Here is a 21,395-nt window from a genome sequence, read left to right on the forward strand (position 1 = left end):
AGCCATTTTCAGTCATTCTTCCCCCATGGGGCATCTGGGTGAGGCACCTGTTATAGTCCCATCTAAAAGGAGAAAATGCTCCATGACTGGTGAACTAAAAGGAGTGGACACTCCCAGTGCCTGATCCCCAGGGCTGTGAGAAAACCCTGGGAGACACTCCCAGGCACACAGGACTCAGGGTGCAAACACTGCACAAGTCCTGCAGCCACCCTGGTCATGATGATGGTAACACCAGGGAAACCCGGGGGACAGCGAGACTCAGAGAGCATTTTGAGGTGTCAGCAGTCGGCTCCAACACGCTCCCTAAACCCCAGAAGACCTTACTGCACCAAAAAAAGATGTTTTCAAGATGAAGGAAGAGAGCTACCTCTGCCTTGAGGTAGATTCCTAAACCTAAAAACATTCCAAAATAGCAGTGTGGGGCTCTGATTAGAGGCAAAAATTCCCTCTGCCAAAGAGCAGAAGCCCCTCCCAGCCCAGGCCAGGGCTGTGTGTGTACTGTAAGCTGGCATGAGCCAGGACTGTTTCTGAAAGGAACCATCCCATTTTCCGTCCAACCATCTGTTTGTTTCCCTCCTGCTGCTGCTCCATGCTCTGTGCCAGCGCAAGAAGCTGCATGACCCACACTGAGGAACCATTACCAGGCTGAAAAAAATTATGTTTAAAATAGTTTGGGTGAGGCTGGTTTCACCTGCAGGGATTGACAAGGCCACCCTGGCCAGGCTGACCCCGCTCAGTCCTTCTCATGGAGTCAGTCTGAAAGTGGGAAATAAACGGGCAAGGCCTCCTTGTCTTTTAATTTGGCTCGCAAAAAATTAATCTCGGAAATCATTCCAACACACCCACAGTAATGATAAGGAAATATTTCCTAATATGGAATGAAAACTGAATATTGGAGTTGTGCTGCACTCCAGGATTTCCTGCTATTCAACGAAGCTGAGCAGCAGAAGTCTCCCATGAACAGCGTCCGAGATTCAGCTCTGCTGCTTTCGACGAGCAGCGAACGCGAATTCATTTCCCTGGCAGGAAAAGGTACAGGATGAAACTATGTATGGGTATACCAGAACATACAGGGGAATATATGCATAAACTAAGTCTACCTACACCTACGTAAGAGCCATAAACCATGTTTATTTCCCTTGAGAGTTGATCTTTTGTCCATTTCAAGTAGCAAAGAAACTTTTGATCCAAACCTCAAAACCTTGGCTTTCGCAAACAATGGGAGACTAGCCACCTAAAGTTTAGAAAAGCAAATCCACTAATAAGGTCACTTCTATCTCAGCTTCACTTGCCTCAGCCTTTGGTGATACAATTACATTCTTTAAGCTCTACTGTCAATAGCTCTGTCCCACAGTAAGGAGCACATTTAGAGACATTCTGTACTTAAAGCACTCAGCACTGAAGGACACGCAATGACTTATCAAAACCTTCCTGAGCTCAGTTCGTTCAAATAACTCATTTTATTTTCTTTGCTTCTTCAGACAATCCAGCCATCGGGGTTTAGCAGCACCCACTCAAACTGCCTCACTGTGCATGTGTGCGTGGCTGTGGGCACCACTCCCCACCCACCCCAACCCCACAGAGAGGGGACACACAAGGGTTGTGCTTCTGCTCCACCAGCGAGGATGGAGGGCTAGAGCCAGGAACAGGAAGGGAACAGAGGTGCTGTGTCTCCATCCACTGCTGTCTTCCAAGAAGTGCTCCAAGGGGGAGGTCAGCTCAGGACAACACTCTGGATGACTAAAAGAAGCATGAGACCTGATGAGGGAACCAGACCTGCAGTCCCAAGCAGCCACTCCTTTCTTCCAGTGTTTACCACTGGGTGCATTTTAATTTCCTGGGGACAAGAGAAATTGGTAGCTTGCTGGAAAGCCAACAGTGCTCTGCAGTGAAATAGCATTTCATAGCTTGCTTCACCTCACTTGTATCTGTCCTTTCTCCTGGCTCCCCCCAGTTTCACAGTGCTGCAAATCCTTATTCTCTCAGAAGTGTCTAAAAACAGGAAGCTCCTCTATTTACTGGAGTAATTGCATTCCTGTGCACTTAAGCATTTTCACAGCTTTTAGCAGGTACTTGCATCCAGGCATAAGAAAACATTGTTTTAAGACCTGTTAAATTAACTGGTATAAAAAAAGCCTGTGCTAAATTTCTTGCTGCCATGTTTTGGATCATGAAATAATTATAAACAGAGCAAAGTCAACAATCATAAATCTGCTTCCTCCTCAGTTATTGGTTTTCTAGATAAAGTCCTACTCAGGTCCAATGAAAAATATGTCCCACTGTAAAACATGTACCACTGCCCAAAGGTAACATTCAGTCGCAGGCAATTTCTCTACATCTTTTGTGACCAAGAGGCAAAAGTTAGGACAGAAGCAAAGAATAAGCAAAGAAGCTTTTAACACAGCACCAGTACAAGTTTCAAGGAAACTGTATCACTTTATCAGATGTCATCCAAGAAGCTCTACTCTTAGATTTCAGGTATTTTGTAAAGCCCTTCTACTTTCTAAGGAGCCTAGGGAAGCAGGACCTTTGGGAATTAGGAGGGACTCTTGCACTGAAGAATGCTGGAGAAGAAGGCACCAAGTTTGCTTTTCTTTTTCACTGATGTATGTTCAAATCCCTGACTCTTGCCAGGCTCATTTTAGATCTCATCAATCAAATTAAGTAATTACACATGGTAAGTCTGTGCCAGCAAAGGAGCTGACTGCTAAATGAGATGCAGAACATCAGTGCCCAGCCATGGCCTGTGCAGTGCCTCCAGTCAGGGTCAATGAGCACAACAGATCCCTCTGGCCCTGCAAAACTGTAAATGCAGGTAGTGTCTGTTGTCAGTGTGCACAACACTGAAGAACAGATGCTTGCCCATTCAAATCCCACTACAGCACTTCATTCCTTTAGCTGGGATATTTGGAGCAGCAGACAGCTGCTGGCACACAGAGCACACTGACTTGGTGAGGGCCCAGAGATGAAGAGCTGTGTGTGGTTTCTTGACGTAAGGGAGGTGCCTGAAGCTGGGAAGCAGATTTGGAATGGTGGGGATGGAGCTGAGCCATACTCTTACCACCAAATCACCAGCACCAGAGGTGGAGAATGAAGCATTATCTCATGAAGGAACCATAATGACAACACCTAATCCCCACAGTGATAATAAGGATAACTGCGAAGAGAAAGTTTCCCACTGTGCCTTACTGGTTTAGGGGAGAACAGTCAATACAACTCTGGTCTTGTATTTCAACATTTCTATCACACTGAGAATGTATCTACCACAAACACAGCACGTGGGTAGCTCGGGCTAAGCCTTCTGAGATTTAGAGGTTTAGGTAGAGAGGAAACAGCTCCTGCAGAGGCAGACTGCCTTGTGAAATCCAAGAGTCTTCCTGCAGTCTCTTTCACATCCCAACTGCTCATCTCCTCCAGGGCTGAAGGGCACCAGGAATGCTTTGTTAGAAAAGTCTGTATGTCCACACAATCCCTCTTACATAACTGCATATTCACTCTTCTAGGAAAAGAAGAGAAAGGCAAAACCAGAATTGCACGTAGGTGAAAGATGATGAGGTTTGTGATGGGCATTAGCTCCATGTGAGTAGCAATTCTCCAGCCTTGGCCTGGAAAAGTTCATTCCGAATAAGTGCTGTTTTCCTTTATATTAATCTCAGATTTTTTATTCCATTATCTGGTTTCCAAGTTAAAGGAAGAGAGAAGCAAACCAGGGTGTGGATAAAAGCTCTGGCTATATCCAGCTGCAAGGAGGAAGAGGGAAAAGGAACAGAAGAAATCTGCTTTAGTTTCTATAAGATATTAAGGCTGTATGTTAAACATGCATGAAAGGGTAAATTTCCAGATTAAAAATAAATAAAATTTAAAGAGGCCAGTTTCTTAAACTTTCAAGATGAAACAGAATATGGCAAGAAAAGTAGAAAAAGATGACAAATTCTCTAGGAGCAAACCTTTCCCACCAAGGAAGCCTTCAGAGCAGAAAGCCTTGGAGCATGTCCTGAGGGCTAAGCACTCTCTTGACTGAGAAAAGGAGTAGGACTCATCAGTAAAAGGAGGACTCTTCATGGAACTGGGGTCACCTCAAGCAAAGGAGAAGAAACACTTGTGTTGCTAGAGAATGGCTCTCATGGTTCCTTTTCAAGGTGAAAGTCTCTACTGCCCTGTAAAGTGACCAAGTGTCATTGTGCCTCCATTTTTTTATCTGTCAAGTGCAGATAAATACAAGTGGAGTTACCTGCAGGAAGCCTGAACGGAAATACCAGTTTTGTACAAACAATGGGTCAACATGGAGACTGGTGGAGTGGCAAATAAAGACCACTTTCAGGCAGTGATCTGAATTGCTTGATAAGTTGCATACAAGCAGCTATTTCCCATAAATAGTAACTAGAGAAAAACCCAAATAAGCCGTAGGAAGAATGAGATCATTTCCACTTTTGAAATATTATTTAACGTTAACATTTCCTTATGAGGCTGGGCCCTATGCTCAAGGCCCTTACACAGAAAGGACAGACACTGCTGCCAAGCCCTGCTTCAAGGACTTGTCAGTGCAGGTCTACAATTGGTTCTTAGAAAGACAAGTCCCTTCCTCTCCACTGGGCTGATCCCTCAAGCCCCAGCCACACATTCCTACAGCCTCCTAATAATCCAGCCACAGGTCAGTTAGGGCAACTCAGCAGACTGACAAAACTAAGCTACCAACCAGCCCATGCTCTTGTAAAAAGGAGACCACTCTTCCATAAGATCAGCAAATTGGTTTGTCCCATCCTCCAACTCCACAAATTCAGTGAAAGAGGAGCAATTAAACAGGGACAGGCACGGGGGAGAACAGCACTGTCCCTTTTGCAGGCAGCCAGACTTGGACTACATCCCAGTAAAGTTTGGATACACTTGTGGCAGTGGGAGGACAGGGCTGTCCCTTTGGACAGAGGCCATTTATGTCAGATTGGGTGCAACAGAAACCCCAGAGCCCAGTGGTGACAACTGTTACACAAACATTGACTCTCACCAATGAGTCACATCCCTCTTGCCCCCACTTTGGCTGGCTCAGTTTGGAAATGGGCTGGTGGAGAAGAGAGCTAAGCAAAGCTCTCAAAACACAGGCTGTAACTACCTTCCGACATTGCCTTTACTCCAGGCTGCAACAGTACAGAGCACAACCCATCTGATCCTGATGGAAATGGTCAAGGTGAGGCTAATGATGATGAACAGCTGAGCACCCATCCATGTGCTGCAGTCTCCATGGACCACCCCAGTCACATTTACAAAGTCCACGAAGGGTCTGTGCCACGTGCTGCTCCCATTTGTCTCGTCAGCTCTCCCAGGTTCTCCTCCTGGGGCACTGCTTGGCTCCTGCACTCTGGGGAAAGCCCAGCATGGACAGCAAGCTCAAACAGCAATGCTGAGCTGCAGCAGGAGCCCACTCTGCAGCAGACACAGACACAGCCTGAGCTTCAATCTGAACAGTTTTATGGTCACTCAAAGACTTAAAGCAATGCCCGGCACTCGATCTATGGGAACACAACAGGAACATCCACTTAAAGGTCCATCCTAACTTCTCACTCATTCCTTAATGCATCTCCTCTCAGTCTACTCAGCCACTCTCCCAGAGGAGTTACCAGCTCAGGTATCCCAAACAAGACCTCTAATGGTGACTTGAAGTGCACAAATCCTGCCAAATAAAACCACATTAAATTGCTGTCATTTGCCAATGATGCAAGCATTGAAGTCATGAATATCTGGAGCTTTCTGTTTCTAATTGCAGATGATGTATGCACAAAGGAAGGATGCTCTTGTGGCTACAACACAGGAAACTGCATTAAGTAACAGATGATCTGGATTCTATTTTATTTCCTATGTGCAAAAACAAAGCGTAGAGAAAGAAAAAAGAAAACATGTACTTAGGGTGTGCCTCAGTTACCCTAAAAGAAAGCAAACATCATTCCTGTAGCAAGCAGGTCATGTTAGGAGGCTTAAGGAGTTCACAGGCACAAAGAACTGGGGTCTTAAGTATTAAGAAGTTATTAATTCATTCAGAAAATTCATTATTTAACCTAAAACATATGAGACATGTGGGCCCTCCTTTATAAGTGCACGTGTGTGAGCTGCCCATTTGAGGGCTGCAGCCAAGCATGGATCTGTATATTGTGGGTTTGGAAGGTGTGTGGCAAGATAAGCCCCTGAGACGGCCTGCACTGTTCCAAAGACAGGGCTGAAATCTCACCATGAATTCAGAAACAGGGAAAGAATAAGAGGAAGGACCACTAACTATCAATGCTCTGCAAGAGGCCAAATTTGGTGACAGCATTTCCAAGCTGAGCTACAACAGCATTGGAGAAATGCTGCTCTGGTGAGTGCAGCTGAGAGCATTCCTCCAATGACTCCCCAGTCAATGTTTACATTTTCTGTTGCTCATATCCAAACAGCATTATTCACCTGCCTTTTAAAGTCCTGATAAATAGGTAACCTTTGGAAAGTTTTACAGCTTCCCAGTAAAGCCACATGCAGTATCAGGAATGTGGTTTGTCACACTGATATAGCACAAGGTAAGAGAGAATATGTCCCAGTTTCACAAATCACAAGGAAGCATCTGCTCTGCTCTATTCTCTTCACTTCTGAAAATGTAAGGAGCACCAAAAAATAAAGAGAAAGTAGTCTAATAAAGTACTATTAGCACAGAATCAAAAACATTTACATCTGTGATTCCTCAGATGATTAATTATTGCTTCAATTCCGCCTTAAAATGTATTTTAACTTGCACTCATTTACAAAATGAAAAGCAAGTGAAATCCCTTATTTTAGAACTACCCCTGGCAGTCAGAAAAGGTCTGGGAAAAACTAGCATTTTTTACCCCACAGATACTGAGCCTTACCTCCCTAGCCTAGATCTATAATAAAAAATTCATTGCTCTCCCCAGATCTAAGATGGTAACTCAGGGTTGGAAGCAAGATCTGGAGGCTAGTCGACCCTTTTTTTTTTTTTTTTTTTTTTTTTTTTTTGGCATCCATCCCCTGGAGTAAAATTTTGCAAAATAAATTATGGAAATTTCAGCAAATCCTGAAAGCACAGGGAAGCTGTTCTGCTGGCAGCCTCCAGGAGGGAAGGTGTGCCCTCCCTCTTCCCAGCATGCCCAAAGCTGCAAAGGTCTCTTGGGGTTGCTAGCAAGCCTCAAGCTGCTTTCCTCTCCTCTGGGTTATCCCTCATGTTAATAATGCCACAAAAGATCTCCATCTTGCAATGAACTGGAGCTGCAGGCTTTATTCTGCTTCCCTGTGTCATGTACCTTCCTACCACCCTTCAAGCAAATTATGCTTTGCCCCTTTAAAATATTTTCCAACTAGATCTCCAGGTACTTTGCAAAACTGAAACATAAAAACACATGATCTAAATAATGCAAGTCAGCAACTGTATCACCTGGACTGAGAAGGAAATGAAGCAAACCCAGCCTTCAGTCCTGGCAGGATTTTGAAGGTGCATGAGCAAGAAGATCCCTGACTGGTAACAAGTATCCACAGCAGCCAGTAGGGAACAGACCTCTTCACTGAGTAGCAGAAATATATCCAAGACAGCAGAGAATCATGGAGTCATCATGGTTGGAAAAGACCTGCAAGATCAGGTCCAGTCCTTGACCGAACACCACCACGTCAACTCAAGCACAGCATTAAGTGCCACCTAAAATCATTTCCTGAACACTTCCAGGGATGGTGAGCCACACATGCTGACACAGCACTCTCCACACACAGTTCTCAAACAATGCAGACAATTTCAGCCTGATTTCACAAATGCAGAAAGCAAGGTGTAACAAAATTAATCAGAGCCACCAAAACATAAATTAAATCAAAAGTTAACTATGCAGCACTAGCATCTGAGGCACACAGAGTAACTTGCAGAAGCTGCCAAAAACCCGAAGGAAGAGTTGAGATCCCAAATCAGTGCATTAGTCCTGAATCTCACCTTGAGTTTAGTATTACAGTCAGATCAGGTCAGTGCTGGGCAAAGACACACTGCTCCTCTGGCAATGCTTCACACAGACACACGTTTGAAAAATAAAGTGTGCGCACTTCAGGAACATAAAAATGCTTTATGGAATCCTATTTTTAATACTAAATGCCACAATGAACTATGGGAAAATCGAGAATGACAGCAGGAAACAGAAGAAAAAGCTCAGTTGTCCTGAGCCTGGGGATTTTTCAGAGGTACAACTGCAGAGGATCACAGGAGCCCTGGGGCTCTCGCAGCTGCTGTTGAGGGAGCACATTCTTCACGCTCTTCTGGAGAAAAACAAACAGATCCTGACCACACTGCTGGCAAAACAAAAGGAGCCTGGCAATTCACAAGTCCTTGCATGCACCTGCAGGGGTATTTGACAAAAGTGAACCCACTAGATCCTGTTATTGTTTTCATTTCATCTGCCACAGGGAGATATTCAGAAGTCACACAGCAGTATCAGGGTGTTCATTCCAGGCAGCACAACTGCAAGTCCACCCAGGCCTTCCCTGCACTCACATTTTTCTCCATCTGCAGTTACCGTAGCAGGAGGCAGAAGCAAACATCTTCCAGTGCCGTTCCAAGTCCGCTGACCACCCAGGATGGTTAAGATGTCAAACTACCTTGGATGGGCAACTTTTAAAAACCCAAGGACAGGTAGAAGAATCCTGCCTGGCATCTGACACAATGCCAATGCTCATTGTGATAAGGATATCTGGAATGAGTCTTTGGATTTAGCACTTTGTTTCTCCTCATAATCCCCAAAGCCTCTAACTGTTGGCTATGCCTTGTAAGAGGTTTCTCAATTAGCTTTGGAGACTCATCCTCAGCAACAGTCCTCTGGCAAACAGATCCCACTTTCAGTTAAATTATGTTCCAAAAGCCCAATGAAGCAAACAAAAAGGTGGCATCCCTGCTCCCCTCATCCCCATCTGCACCACAGGACACTGGACCCTCCAGCAGAAGAGGGCCAGGCAAGTCTGTGATGTGGATAGGCATAGCTCTCACCAAATTTAAGACAATTTGAATCCAACTGTGGCTTGAACATCTTGTCATCTTTACAGCCTTTAACTCTGGGTACCTCACAGACAGTACAAATATTCTCCACATAAAGAAGATGAAGATCTGAAGCTCTATATATAGTGTTGGCTAAAAATACCTCTTTGGAGACATCTCTTGCCAAATAGGTGCCAAAACTTCAAAGGCTGAATTATCATGTTGAAATATTTGAAATGCAAGTTGTTATGATTCTTGTGAGGCATGGCTGGCAGGCAGAGATGGCATCTTTCAGCTCCAAGACCTGGTCCAGGCAGTAACTGGAAATAGCTCTTTGGTGGCTTCCGTGAAATGAATCAAGGGATCTCAGTCCAGCTCTGAGCAAATTAGGAACCACAAAAGCATCTGTAAGAGTCACTTCCTTTGCTGATACCATTCTAAAGGCCAAGGACTGAATAAGGTAGGGAAAAAGAATTATCCTCCCTCAAAATAGCACTCTCCTTCAAAACACAAACTGCTTTTTTCCAGCACCTTTCGTGAAAGCATCCCACTGCATTTTTACTTAGCATGAACTAATCTAAGTATTCCTTTAAGTAATACCTGAAACCCAACACTTTACCAGTAGTAAAGCCCACGACCTGCTGGCTTCCAACATGCTAGAACCATGCAAAAGGAGAGCAGGAATACTCCCATCCCACATTTTAACCACATTTCTTTCTGGAGCCAACAGAAGTTTCAGAGCTCTCAAGTGTTTTTCTTTAAGAACATTTAGCACACAAACAGAGGTTCACCTTGAACCAACTGCGTCATTTCAAAGAAATCAATCATTAGTTGTATTTGCCTTGTATCTTGCCAGTAAAAGGGCATGAAGCAAATGACACAAATTTAGAAAACTAAGTAATAATATTTTAGACTCTGCTTTAAGACAACAAAGTAATTTTAGCTGGATGTGTCACAAACACCATTCAGAGCAATAGCTTTGAAAGTGGCAGTCGATTCCGATTCCATTAATAACTGGAAATTTTTGCATTGGGATGTGTCTTGGGTCTTGTAACAAAAAAAAAAAGAAAAAAAAAAGTTTATTCTATTCCATCTACCGAAACCCGGCTGGGGAGATTTTTTCTTTATCTGTTGTTACTGCAGAAGGGAGGGGGTAACTGCCTTCTCTGATAACAAGCCAGCTGTTAAAACCAGGTGGGGCACTGTTTCCTATCTCGGCTCACCATCCCATGCCCTCCATGGGAATATCTTTTGTTAATGGGCAATTAAAGCTCACCAATGACATGACACATTACATCATCCTATTGTAAGATGCTCTACCCAGGGAGGAGGAGCCAAACCATTTCCATCCAGATAAAAGGCACCACAAGTGTCACCAGACAGCCAGTTTTCCACCGGATCCCTGGAGAAAGACTGGGCCCATCTCACCATTACTGGACCCTTTCTCTACAGAACCATCTCTACTCCAACAGAACCACAACTGCCACTCCAGGAGGGCTTACTTTGGACAGCATCCAACACCCTGAACAACAGAGTGTCAGGTTGTATTTTTGACTGTCAGGGTTTTCTAGGATTTCTTGTTTGTTTGTTTGCTTGTCCTTCTGTACTACAACATTTGTGGTTTTTTATATCCGTAGTAAAGAACTGCTATACCTATTCCCAAAATCTTTGCCTGACAGCCTTTTATTTGCAAATTTATAATAATTTGGAAGGGGGGGGGCTTACATTCCAAGGAAGACTCCAGTCTTCCCTGGCAGATACCTATCTAAACTGAGACAGGATGGCACGAGGTAACTGAATCTTATCACACAATATTAGGGGATTGGTGCTGCTCAGTAAATTCAGAGATGCCAAGCTGAGCAAGAAGAATGTGTTTCATTCACAGATGAAAGCCTTCTGAATTTTGGTGCTTTGTAAACAGCTGCTAAACTGATTGAACGATGCCTGTGAAGTACACAGGGTCAAATGTGGTCAGTACCTCAAAGAGTACCACATTCCAATATTGAAAAAGCACTCATGAAAAACATCTTAGTACACTCATATCTGCCTAGCACTTAAAAAAATGCTCTAAGTATCCACAACAGAGGTGGGATTATTCTTCGTCAGCCCCCTCTCCCTCAAAGCTCAAATTTTCCCTCAAAGAATTATATCACCAGATTCAATATGGGTAGTAGATTTATTTAAAAAAAAAAAAAAAGAAAAAAAGAGGCTGCTTGGTTAGAATTAGCATTGACTGAGGGACCAAAGGAAATTAAGGAATTACAAGAAATTCTTAGGTGTTTATTTTACTCACACATTAGTCAATGCCATTAATCTGGGCCATTGGAATGCATTCAGTCAAGCTTCCTTGGCTAAATTTTATTCCACTAAAGGCCCTACAGTCAGGGTCAAGCACAAACTACATTCCTGATCTATCCAAGGAAGGGAAAAGCAAAGGCAGGTGCTTGCTATAGCACAGGACAAAAAGCCCCTGTTTCCCTGCCCTGATGTACATAAATACTGGCAACCCACTTGTGTCAGTGACTTCATCTTGTAAAACAGGTGCTTTGTTGACAAGATCATCCCCACCCCTGAAGAGAAGGAAGCTGCACCCAAAGCACCAATTCACATGTTCCAGACAGGAGTCTGGCCTTCCATCCAAGACAAATATGGAGTTTGAGCTGCATTGCTTCTACGTGGGGTTTATCAGTTTGCAATATCTGAGGAGGATTTATTTTAGGACTCAAGGAGAAGGGGGGTGGGTGGCCCTTAATTAACCAATTTTTGTGGCAAACCCCAGCCTTGCCTTGGCACACAAGTGAGGGAGGGAAAGCACTTGGATTCCACATTGACATAAGAAAACCTCATCCTGCAACTGCATTCTCCAGCTGCACACAGGCAGATGCAGATTCACTCTCCCTAATGTCCTGAGTAAGGATACAGAAGCTTTTATCTTCTCAGCCTGTACATCTTTAAGGATGACAGGGCCGATGAGGAGCACTTCAGCAAAAGAACCAAGCAAATGCATTAATGCTCTGGTTCTCAGACTGAGAAAATTACAGGGACAGAGAAATAAGAAAGACGCTGTCAGGACTAATTTCAAAAATTAGCCTCTACAAGGAAAAATTATAAATAACATTAACAGCTTTTAGTTTCTTGGATTTTTTTCTTAAAACAAAAGAGTATAAGCAAAATTGTCATTATAATTCTACTCTTGCAGCCCTTGCTCCCTAAGCAGCACAAGCTCATTCCATGCCTGGGGTGCAACACCTGAAACTGGACTGAACCATAAACAAAACCGAAACTGGCTTTCTAAATATTGCTGCTTGTTTAACAAAAAAGGCAGAGAGAAAATTAGCTAAAACTACTTCTCTTTATTAGAGTATAACAATTTCCCCCCAATTACTTCGTAATTACTTCCTTTTTCTTTTTTGACTTTCCACTATGATTTCAATCTTTTCAAATGCAGTGATCCAAAGCACACATTAAAAAAGTGTGTCCATTGGTCATTCCCCAAATGTTCCTTTTGACTGTAAAGATTATTTTACAGAGCAGAGAATGTTATTTTGCTTATTTGAACATAAGAAGGGCAAGCACATTCTTACTTGTACCCTCACAAAGGCCAGAGTTTTGCATCTTACCAAAGGTAAGGTGAGGACCAAAGGTAAAATAGCAGTATTTTTGGCAGACTCCAGGGAACCTCTTTGCAGCAGAGGTGCTCAGCAAAATCATTCTGTCAGCAGCCAGGCTGCAGCACAAGCAGTGAGCAGCAGCTCCAGTCAGTGCTGTAGGTCAGTGTGTATTGAGACAGGAGAAAATCTCTTCCCTGGTTTTGGTGATACAATGTTCATCTCTGTTTCCTGAACTCTGAAAAGGATTTGTTCTTTCTTTTTTCATGTGCCACTACAAAAGTGACTTACATGTCTGTGAGCAAAAGCAAACAGTTCACATGAATCAGGTGCCCTCTGGAATTAAATGGGGCTTAAAGGTATTCAAGTGTGAGCCTAAGACTCTGGAGTTATGAATGAAGCCCAGCTGCCAGAGACAATGCTCACAACGCTTTCAGCCTGACCTGGGAGCAGGGAACAGGGCAGGTTGTACTCAGATGCCTCCTGAAAAACCAAGTGGAAAGTTACTTTAGGTCATCTTACAGCAGCATCAGCACCACAAATCCCCAGCGAAGGAGCTGGGATTAGACCAGAAATACACTAACTTAAATATCCACATATTGGTCAAGCCCACTGACACATCCATGGCCTGAAATTCTCTGCATTGATCATATCAGTATGGCATTCATATCCCACTCCTCATTGTGACAAAGCCCAGAGCAAGGCTGGGAGGACAAGAGACACATCATCATTCCTGTCACAAGAAACTTTTATACAAGTCCACTTGCATCTAAATTACATGCCAGGTATAACCAACCCTTTGGAAGTGCCAGAATTTACCTGCTCAAACTGATGAGCTGGTAAACACATTCCAATCCTCACCTGGACACCTCCATCCTTCTATATATGACTACCAAGCCAACACAGCTGGAATCCAAGGATTCATCCCACAGATTTGTTCTCCTGTAACACTACCATAGCTTCCTGCTGAAGGAATGGATGAATGTTGCCTGTAAACACTGTTAATTACTGAGAACTAGAGCAGTCAACAACTGGTGCAATGTAAGAAAGGTAAAAAAATTTCCAATTTCTTTGAAGATTTGCCAGCAAAGCTTGACAATTTAAAGCATCCCACTTTGTTCTTTTATCTTTATCATTGGCTCATGGGGAAAAAAGAAAAAGACAAGGAGAAAAGAGAGGAAAAAGATTTAACCGTCAGAAGAATCCCCTTCTGTATTCCCTTCATCTTCCAAACAACTGGTATTGGTTTTCCAGATCTCCTCAAAATGCAATTCCTGCAATTCAATCTCTTACCTGAAACTATTTCTGAAGATGCTCGTTCGTACCACCACAGCTCATCAGAACTCAGTGGTTTCCAGCCTGTGGTGCAGAGGGCTGGGAGGTGGATGACGGGCTGAGAACGTGCTGTGCCTTGACAGCAGTCTGGGCTTCACTGGACTTGGGCACCACAGCCTCAGCCTCTGTTGTTTACTGACATTTTGTCCAACTTCAACTTCACTTGGATTTCACAAAGAATGAGCAACTTACAGGTGATTATTCCAGGTGTTCTTAACATAACTGTTGAGGGGTTTTGTTACTTTTTTTTTAAAGAAGGGGGAAAAAAAAAAAAAAACAGAGAAAAGTTTCTAATTGCTACTTAGGCAATTGTGCCGTGAGGTCACGACACCCAGACTACAAGTGGGCTAAAATGCTCAAGTGATACAGACTTTATTTGATCTCTCCTCCTCTGTTAAATTAAACACAGAGCAGGAGTGTCCATACAGTAATTAACCATCTAATACACTTCAACATAAAGTGGTCATTGATATTCCTTGCCAAGAGGAGACTTGAGAGATGAATTCATGAAGAACTCCTGTTTTAATAAACCTCTGCCTTTAGTCACCACTTCCTAAGACTTTCCTAAGACTATCTGTGGCTGTGAAGATTGGGGAAGGACTAAACAATAAGACTCTACTAGAACCTCTGCTTACAATATCATCAGGTTTGGCTGGTTTGTTTCTCTCCTCTCCCCCCCAGTAAACCTGGATATTAATATTTCCTTTCCTACAGCATTCATGGAAATGGAGATACATAGTATAACTAATTCCATTAAGTGAAGGAAATAAATTAAACTATCAGCAGACAGATTAGTCTAGCAAGAGAAATCTTCTTCAGCCACAATACAACTTTTGATTTACACAAGTGAAAAACAGCAAGTCAGTCAGAGAACAGCTACTCACCTGTTCAACCAGAGCTCTTTTTCCTGTTAGTGGAACCAACCAAGCACAAACAAAACCAATAAAAACCAGTGAGAAAGACGCATGTTAATGACACCAGAAATGATAAAATTCCTCTCTCACCTTATCTTGAAAGTCAGATTTGCTGCGATGCACTTGACTGCCTTCCAAGACTGGCAACTATAGGATCTGCACCACAGGCAACCTTACTTCAGAGTCACAGACTGCTTGGGCTTGGAAGGGACCTTAAAGATCATCCAGTTCCAGCCCCTTGCCATGGGCAGGGACACCTTCCACTATATCAGCTTGCTCAGAGCCACATCCAGCCGGGCCTTGGACACTGCCAGGGATCCAGGGGCAGCCACAGCTGCTCTGGGCAACCTGTGCCAGGGCCTCACCACTCTCACAGGGAAGAACTTTTTTCCCAATATCCAGTCTAAACCTCCTCTCTGTCAGTGTGAAGCCACCCCCCCTTGTCCTGTCACTCCAGGCTCTTGCCAAGAGTCTCTCTGCATCTTTCCTGTGGGCTTCCCTCAGGCACTTGAAGGCCACAATGAAGTCACCCCAAAGCCTTTTCCTCTCCAAGCTGAACAATCCCAGTTCCCTCAGCCTTTTAAGCTGCCTTGCTAAGTCTCATCAACAGCATTTGCTACACCAGTGTCTGATAAGCAACAGCCATTACCCCACTGAACAGGAATGTGCTTTAACAGCTGCCTGATACCTGTCTGCACCAGCCATGGCTCTCATTGCTGAATGACTGCGTCCCACAGAGAACCTCAGATGCAGAACACAAAATTCCCTTATAGTTCCAAATTTTACAGCTTGTTAAATTATACTTTTAATTACTGTTAAACAGGCTTGCTTCATTCTACATATCCAGTTGCTACTGTTTGAAGAAACAGGTACTCCCACTGAATCCTTACCTTGTGATTAAATTTGTTCTCCTCTCCTGCTCTGTGTACACCACAGAGCAGAGGAATCCTAAACTTCAAGAAAAAACAGCTGTCTTTAAACAATGCAGTGAAATGCTTTTGTCTGGGGAGCTCCTAATGTAAGCTTTCCTCCTCATCCAGGACTCAGCAGGCTAAAAATTAGTGACATTTTAAGTGGAACAATTCTTTCATCATCAGGCTGATATTTGGCTGCTGTTCTGGTTACCTCCCTTATAAGGCACCAGCAAGAGGGAAGGGCAGGGAACACATTATGCAACTGTTCATTGTAAAAAGTAATTAAAATAAATTTTAAGAGAAGTCTGTAATAAACACTTTTCCAAGATACAAAAGACAAAAGGAGCTTCATGATATTGGTTTAAGGTCTGCCATTTTTACTGGGCTAATCTGGGAAAAGGGAATTTCTCCTGAAAGGAAAGGTTGTCCTCAGTTTTTATGGGAAGGAGTGGAACACTGAAGCCTGTGAACTGCCCTTGCCTTCTCCAGAGTCCGGTTCAAATCTAGCTAATCAGCCAAAGAGGCAGCTCTGCACTAGGTAATAAAGGGGCAATACTGGGACACCTGCATCCTCTCCCCTCCTCTGTGCACAGGTGTGATCCATGGAAACCTCAGACATCAAATTCCAAGTTCAGCTTCAAACAAGGGGAACAGGCTTCTGTGGTGAGGCCATCCAGATCTTGTTTGTAGATCTGGTTTGTACACAACAGCCCTCCTGCGGACAAGGAAATATCCTTTGGAATTTACCTATCAGTTCAGCTCTAAGTAGGTCTTTACTAGTGAAGTCATAAAAACACTGAGACTTCCTACCCACAGAACTGACAGAGGAATCTCCAAAGGGGCAGTGGTGGGGCAGGAAGAGGCCCCATCTGTCCTTTGGGGGGCTCTCAGTGATCCTGGAGGAAGCTCCTGGCACAGCACAAGCGTGCCAGGGAAGCAGCCTCACTCTGTTCCATCGGGGACAGGGATATGGAGCCTGTACCACCAGCTGAGCCCCCCGAGCACACACAGCTCCCCAGCTGTGACAAGTTGCTCCTGCCAAGCCACTTCCCTTTGCTGTTCCTGCCCCCAGCAGTCACTCAGGGCAGTCAGGGGTCTTCCTGGTGATGACTCTCCTTCCCTCCTGCTCCCTTGGTTATGAGAATGGAGGTTGTGACTGCTGCCCCTTCCATACATTCCTGTGAACAGAAGCTGAGTGTCTTTGCAACTCCTACGGTTTGGCACGACCCAGTATCTTCATTTTAACTGCAACCAACTGATGCACAACCGTGCTTCTCAGAAGCATTATTCTACTACAGGGGCTTCTAAAAAGGGCCTTCAACCAAGTACAGCTTTCTGGAAAGGCCAAGTTTTCCAAGTGTTTGTCTGGGGGATGGTGGGCTGGGTTTTGTTTTCCTACCAGGAGTCTGAATTGTTCAAACACCTTAGCACACTCTATAAATGCAGTACTTAATGTGACATCACACACAGCGCTCTCAGAATTGTGAACAGCTCTCTTTATTACATGGATAGAAAAAGGTTTCACAACCTCTCATCTGGTCAAAGACAAGACTTTTGGTTTCCCCTTCCGTGGAAGGAAATTTAACACACTCCAATGTGCCAAGGTCCTCTACAGCACGTCAGTGATCCCAGGCTCAAACTCTGGAACATAAGAGACACAGCTAATATAAGCTGCAATACAGTGAACACTCTTCCTCTCCCTCTTCGAGTTATCCCTTTACTTCCTCCCTCCCATTCATTCTGTCACCTCTGATAAACTTCCTCTGTTTGCACAACCTGCACACACCAGACTATTGCTCCATCTTGGCTGTTCCCTGTTACTAAAAGGTGAAGAGTGGATTCCCTTTTCACTACTTCAGGACATTCTCACTCTTGGGAAATCCCATAAGCCCAGGCTACCACTCTAACCAACACTGCTCCTTTTACTAGAAAAGACATGAAGACAACTGTTCTCAAACAATCAAAATCCCCTAAAAGTAGTCCTCCAAATTCTAGGTGTCTCTTTTCCTCACAGTCTGATCAGTTGTAACTCTCACAAAACCACGGGTCAGCTAACAAATCTGCAAGTTGGCAGGCAGAAATATTAAAGGCATACAACACAAAGTATGTTTCAAGTCTACAGTTCAAACCAGAATATAAAATCCAAAACCTAAACTCCCAAGAAATAGAAAATCAGATAGTTGAAGCATAAAAATAAATATTCATTCCTGAACCACCGTTTTCCTTTGCTTTTTTTAATCTGTAAAAAGAATTCAATGAGCTATCAATGCATGCCTTTCAAGATTAGCTGATTTCACAGCTATGATAACTGCCCATTTTAATGCTTCCCATACTGACCAAATTATTTATGACAAGGAAACCGAGGTTTTCTTGATCATTTATTTCTTCCCCTACTTCCTGTTTTGTTTCATATTGTTAAGAGGAATATGTTCTACTCCTTCCCCATGCAAATACAGCAGCAGTGGGGCTGCCATAAGTTATTCTGTAGTTTTATGCTAGACTTACAGAATTTTCTGTGCCAATCAAATGATGAAGTCTGCTCTGCTGCATTTGACAACTAATTTCTGACTCTTCAAGACAAGGCTCTGCCACCTTGAATACAGTTCACTATTTCAATTCATAATAGGAAATAAATAACTGTTCCCTGAGTTCCTACCCCACAATATTAAATTGGCTTACCCCTGTGTAACCATTTTTGCACGACAAAAACTGTTATTTAAACACCAGACTTTCAAAAATCCTGCACCAACCAATCTCAAAAATTAGACTCCAGTTATTTATCTAACCCATATTTTCAAGCCACAGCAATGCAATTACTGCTGGTGGCAGGTCTGCTCTAAGTGCAGCTATATGTTCAAATGAGCAACAAGAGAAGATTAAATGATTTTGTGGACAATTGTATGTTTGATTTATGTCAACTGCCATTACCCTAAGACACAAAGCCTCTTTCTGGGAAACTAAAAGCAAACCATTTACCATATAATATCAGCTTAGCAGGCTTTGTGCTGCTGAATACTGCATTCAGAGAAGCAACTCTTTTCATTGCCATTTCCATGTCTACCCTGCATCTCCTGGAATACAAATATCAAAGTTGATCAACTGGCTTCACATTTTAACTAATGCTCAGCCTAAAGTTGCTGGGAAGAACAACATTTCTATTGGAATAAACACGGACTGAGCAAAACCTGAATCTGCAGGGAGAAGATAAGCTTTGAAAGCAAGATAAACCTAGGGGACACAGACAGTGACTAAGCTCCTTGTGGTCACCACAGGACTCAAGAGCCATCCCAAACTACAGCAGTAACCTCAGTCATTAAAAAACCTTCTACCCACCACTCAAACTTTGGGGACAGAAAGACAGAGGCGCCAAGGGAGGCGACACAGAACTCCTGAGAAAGAACAGCCAAGCAACTCCTGGCCACAGGCACTGAACTCCAATGTGACATCCCCCATTGCTCCAGTCCAGGAGAGTCTCACCAGGGATCCACTGCAGAGCAGACCCCCCAGGTCAGCACCAAAGAGCTCACACAAGCAGCTCCACAACACCACATCTGACAGAAATCCAAAGTTTCTGTTCTCCTGGGAACATTCCCTCACCAAGAGCATAGGCCTGGTCCAAGTCCACTGCAAGTTATTAATGGGGTGCGGGTTTGCTATTTTTTTCAGACAGACTAACTTTTTGGGAAAAAAAAAAAGGCAGAAGGAAATAAAGCATGATACCTGTCCTCTGTAAATATTTGCTTCTGAATTCTGCTTATCTAGTTGCCTGGGATTTGTCTTCCCCTGAAATGTTTGAGAAATAAACGTTTAGAATTTTTTAAAGCTCTGTTAAGCAAAAGTATTTAAATTGAACATACAGTATGCTGTGTACATTATGAAAAACAAATGAGTTCACAGAGCAATGCAAATTTGACTTTTCCTAACCAAGACATTTCTTAACAAAGCCAGGAAAACAGGTCTACATATGGCACAGAAGGCAAAACTGCGGCAAGTCTATTGGATACAGTAACAGATTTCTCATGTGCAATGAGGGTGCCCACAGACCATCACCTCTCAGGTCAGCAGCCTGTGGGCTCCTATTTCTTTTCACTCTTCAGGGTAAAATTAAAGCTGATATTCTTTCATTCATGAAGCATAAGGAATGAAAACAATTTTTCAGATTCCTCTGTATATTCTGTATATAAAAGGTGCCTTTTATAGAGCAGGCACAACAACTTAGCGAGATTTATTAGTCTTATAAACACTCATAAAAAGGATCCCTCTCCTTTAAGTGACTTTAAAAAACTGTAATCAAAACACTGAATCAGCACACCTGACAAACCCCAAGATCTACAGCCAACAAAAACCCCACTGCTCTCCAAAAAGAACGTAAAAGCAAAACTAATACATCCCACCAAATATCTTACAGGAAACGTCCCCTAAAAACAAACAAACAAACAAACAAAAACAACAACAACAACAAAAAAGTCGGCACTGCTTTTGATTCAGAGGTTACAGAAGGCTCATTTATTCCCAGTCAGGATTGTGCAAGAGGAAGCCAGGTACATCAGCGGAGGCACGCGTACGAGCTCTGCTATTCTATCCCAAGGCGTTCCAGATCGAGTAAAACCAAACAACTGCGAGACCTCTGTGAGTTCTCGGCATTTAACTTTTACCTGAGTCAATGAGAATCGTCTAAAGACACCGAGCCGGACATGCAAACCACGGGGGCCTCAATCTCAAACTCCTCCGGCTCGGCAAAAGGTTTGAGAATTGCTCCTCCCGCGAGTGGAAACTTGTGAAGGTTGTTTGCTTTTCTAAGCGCATTACGGAGATAATTTTGTCCCTTTATTTATTTATTTCTAAAGAAGGCAGGACACCCTTAAGCCCAGAGCCACGTTCTGTAGCACGAGTACAGCCCAGCCCCGACCCTGCCGGCGGGGTCTCCGCGCAGCGCCGGCCCTGCTCCCCCCGCCGGGCTCACCTCTGCGCCCGCACCGACAGCCCGGGGGCACCTCCGCCTCCCAGCCGGCGGCAGGGCGACAAGTCACCCCGGGGGCAGCGAGGCGAGCCACCCCAGGGGCTGCGGGACGACTCACGAGTCACCCCGGGGGCAGGGGGACGCGTCACCCGAGGGGCAGGAGGGCGAACTGCCCCGCGGCCAGAGCCAGCCCCGACCGTCCCCGCAGCCGAGGCTGAGGCTGCGCTCCCACAGCCTCCACGGCGATGGCTGCTCCTGCTGCCTCACGATGCGGGGGGGAGAAAAGAGGGAAGGCAGGGGGAGATTCCCAGTCTCCAGCGGCAGCGTGCCGGGGCTGTTTCCGCGGGCAGCGCCGGGGCGGAGGGTGCCCGGCTGCCCTCAGGACCCGGCTCCCCTCAGGACTCACCTCCCGCCCGGTCCGAGCGCGGCGCCGCCCCCGCGCTAATGGCAGCGGGCGGGCCCGCGGCGGGGGCCGATGTTTACCCGCCGGCTCTCGCGAGAGCCGCGCGCCGACGAGCCCCGCGCCGCCATTGGCCGCGCCCGCCGGCGCGCGCCGCCCACCCCGCCCCTTCCCGCCCGCCCGGGTCAGCCTCGCGTCCCTCTGCAGCGGCGTCCCGGGATGGGGGCGCGGGGACGGGAGCGCCCGTCCCGCCTCCCTGCTCCAGCGGGGCCATCCCAGAGCACACG

The 21,395-nt window shown here is 44.7% G+C and overlaps 1 protein-coding gene across 3 annotated transcripts in view; it reads right to left on the reverse strand.

The window, feature by feature from the left end:
- The window catches only part of STK38L (serine/threonine kinase 38 like), a 46,392-nt gene extending 25,215 nt beyond the window's left edge, over window positions 1-21,177 (reverse strand). The window contains exons 1-2 of one of the 3 annotated variants that reach the window (XM_066183742.1): window positions 21,115-21,170; window positions 19,469-19,531 (exon numbers count right to left, since the gene is read on the reverse strand). The gene's annotated coding sequence lies outside the window, so the exon portion shown is untranslated. The other 2 variants (XM_066183745.1, XM_066183743.1) reach the window with 2 other exon arrangements.
- Between the last annotated feature and the right edge of the window lie 218 nt (window positions 21,178-21,395).

The sequence above is a fragment of the Chamaea fasciata genome, unplaced genomic scaffold, assembly GCF_029207755.1.
Source record: "Chamaea fasciata isolate MVZ Bird 193981 ecotype frontalis unplaced genomic scaffold, bChaFas1.0.hap1 SCAF_5, whole genome shotgun sequence".
NCBI lineage: Eukaryota > Metazoa > Chordata > Aves > Passeriformes > Sylviidae > Chamaea > Chamaea fasciata.